The 3,258-nt window shown below is 45.3% G+C and overlaps 1 long non-coding RNA gene across 1 annotated transcript; it reads right to left on the reverse strand.

The window, feature by feature from the left end:
* Nucleotides 1–1,180: 1,180 nt before the first annotated feature.
* On the reverse strand, nt 1,181–2,236 carry LOC132365385 (uncharacterized). The gene is made up of 3 exons (XR_009503088.1): nt 2,133–2,236; nt 1,486–1,613; nt 1,181–1,358 (listed from the first exon to the last, which is right to left on the reverse strand). It is a non-coding gene; the product is annotated as an uncharacterized LOC132365385 (long non-coding RNA).
* Nucleotides 2,237–3,258: the final 1,022 nt, after the last annotated feature.

The raw sequence follows: 3,258 nt of genomic DNA on the forward strand, positions 1-3,258 counted from the left end.
CTTCCCTCCCCACCCCCATGTTTTTAGTTTCTCCCAATGGCCTTCTCATCAAAGTACAATCACACCTCCTTCAAAAGTCCTTTCTGATCTTCAGTTAGAACCTATGACTCTTTCCTCTGGTCTCCAGACAATTGTAGTACAGCTGTTACAAAATCCTCATGTTCCGGCCTTACACCCTTCATTTAGCTTGACATTTAAAGGCTGAACTGACAACTGGGCAGTCTGGTGACACTGGTTCTGCTGCCTTGATTTCGCTCCTTTCTGCTTGACATGCAGTGGTGTGTGGTTTGTTCGCTCATAGCAGGCCTTTCATCCCATGAACATTAGAAGTTAGAAAATACTCTTTAAAGTATCATTTGATACTATTGCCTGAATCAGTTCTTATTGCAAAAATGAAAATTTAAATGATGTTATTCAAAACAGCGCATGGTAATTTCTGTGTTGTTATACAATATTAGCAGTTTTATTTGCATGAAGAGATTTTATTTATGGTCATATAAAAATAAGAATAAATACCTAAATCCAAACTGCTCTCTTCAAGATACCTGGAACTTTGATGTGTGCCTACCCTGAAAGCATCTACTCTTGCTCTGAAGAAAGAGGAGAGAACTCAAGTTAAAGAAAACAAGGAAGGAAAGAGGAAGCCCCAAACCCACAGGGGGTTAAAAATTACTACATGTGAGTAATAAAGTCGTTTCTACGAACCCTGACATGACCCCATTAGGAAAGGACAGACTGGTACAAGGCAATCCTATTCTGTTTCCTAAAAACAACTTTACTGAGTGTTGCAGTGACCTCCGAAAAAGAGCAGTCCCACCTACAGTACTACGGAGAGAAAGAGGAAAGAGGAGCTATCTTAGTCTGTTCAGGCTGCTCTAACAGAATGCAGTAGGCTGAGTGGTTTATAAACAACACAAAATTTATTTTTCACACTTCTGGAGGCTGGAAGTCCAAGATAAAGGCACCAGCAGGTTTGGTATCTGGTGAGGTCCTTCTTTCTGGTTCATAGACAGCTGTCTTCTCACTGTGTCCTCACATGGAGGAAGGGGTGAGGGAGCTCTCTGGACCTCTTTTATAAGGTTGCTAAACCCAGTCATGAGGGCTCCACCCTCGTGACCTAATCACCTCTGAAAGACCCCTCACAACATCACATTGGGTTTCAGGTTTTAACATATGAATTTGTCAGAGAGGGCAGGCCACTTTCAGTCTATAGCAGAGCCAATAGCCGTGTTTAATAGATTAAGAAGCTGGAATTTCTACTAAAAGAAGTTGGAGACAGTGTGTGATCAGCATGAGGGCTCCCAGGGGTAGACACCCTTCTGTCTTCATCTTAGGATAACCAGTTCCCAACACAGCGCCTGTTGCAAGTAATATTGTATCAGTGATGCCAGTATTTGTCATGTAAATGAGTCACATTTAAGTCCCCTGCAGTCTCCTTCCTCTTAATGCCCCTTGGCTGCCCCTCCTGAAGCCCTAACTGCCCACCTCCTCTCCATTACTTCCTCTGCTGGTCCCGGTCCACAGAGTCCACTGACAGATGAGTTTCATTCTGGACTTAAAGGGGACAGTGTCAGACACATATCTTTCAGAGTGAAGAGTGGGCATCTGGATACCTGGAAGAAACAAAACCTACTAAAACCTGTCTTATATTCCTACTTATCTACCCACTCAAGGGAGAAAATATTTTTACTAGAGGATTATAATAGACTCACATCTACCCCTTTTTCTCCACTCAATAATCCTATCCATCACTCAGCACACATTTCAAACACCACCTCCCCATGAAGCATGTGTGATGCCCAGCCAGTCATAACTCTCTGTCTGGCCAGTCCCCCGCCCTGTGCCTTTGCTCTGGCACTCACGATTTACTGCCTTCTACCGCATTGCTCATGACCAGACTGCAGGTCCTGGTGGCAAGGAGTGGATCTGATTCACCTCTATCTCACCTCTACCCAGCCCCACTCCCCCCGACCAGGGACTGGCCAAGACAGGAGGTCAGCTGGGTAAATTGAGTTGCGTAGGAAAAAAGGAGGTATAGCCAGCAGCGTAACTTGGCTCGGATGGATTTTGGTTTAACTTTCCAAGAAGCCACTCTCTGAACTCTGAGCCCGGGAAGCTGGTGTCTACCTGACCTGGAACTTCGTTTCCTGGGATGGCAAGAACCACGCTGACTCTTCTGTCCTCTTGTAGCCCTGCCACAGCATCCCCCGGCTCAGCATACAGCTCTTGAGGAGGTTTCTTCTTGTACTTAGGAAGACAGAGCTGCGCAAGATGGTCATAAAATCACAGAGGCGTGGAGCTGTAAAAGGGCTCTCGGCCAAGGCTGCTGTCCCTTCCACAGCACGCCTGCCAGGGAGACTGCCGGTAGAACAACTCCACTGATGAGACCCCTGTCCTTGGACAGCTGAGCCTGGGGGACACTTTCTCTAGATCCACATCCACCCTCTGACCCCAGTTCTACCCCTGGGGCCGCTCAGAACAAATCTTCTCCCTCTTCCCCAGAGCAGCCCTTCCGATGTTTGAGGACAGCTCTCTTGTCCTCTTGCGTCTTCCTTCTTCAGACTAAACATCCTCAGCTCTTACACTGTTTTTACTTGTCCCCAAAAGGCTATTGTTTTTAAGTGCTCTTGAAAGAACATTCTCTTCAAGGTGAACTAGAAATGAGTAGTCATGTTGGTACTGTTGGTACTGACTCGAGCCCTGGCTGCATCTCAGCAAGAATAAATACCTTCATGTCTCTCCAGTGGCACAGAAATCACTGGCAAGAGTTGCAGTTGTATGTATACACACTTGCTTAAGTCATGCCAACACAAGGAGATCGTGAGAGTTTGAACAGAGTGTGTGGTTTCTGGTTTGGTAGAAAAACAGAAGGTCAGCCCCTAATTTTTTTTTTCTTTAAATATAGATGAGTTCAGAGCAAGGAAACTGAGACCCAGTATCTCAGTTGAAAACTTTCCTTTGAGAACTTTGGGGCAGGGCCTGTAGGACAAGAATGTGGGCTGACAAGGTAATAGACTGTCTCAATAGCAAAAAGGGGAAATTGATGGTGGATTGTTATTGAGCGGGAAATTCCTGAAGGATTCTTGAAGAGGCTTTATTTTAGTGAAGTACTTCTTAATCTTGTTTTCCAGAATCCTCCCTTCAGAGAACACTAGAAAGCGTTAATAGGCCAGATCTCTTACAAATGAATTGTAAGAAATTCACTGGAACCCTTCCCTCCTCCTTCTGTTCCCCTCCTTTCCACCTTTCTTTCTTCTT

Source organism: Balaenoptera ricei, chromosome 4 (assembly GCF_028023285.1).
Source record: "Balaenoptera ricei isolate mBalRic1 chromosome 4, mBalRic1.hap2, whole genome shotgun sequence".
NCBI lineage: Eukaryota > Metazoa > Chordata > Mammalia > Artiodactyla > Balaenopteridae > Balaenoptera > Balaenoptera ricei.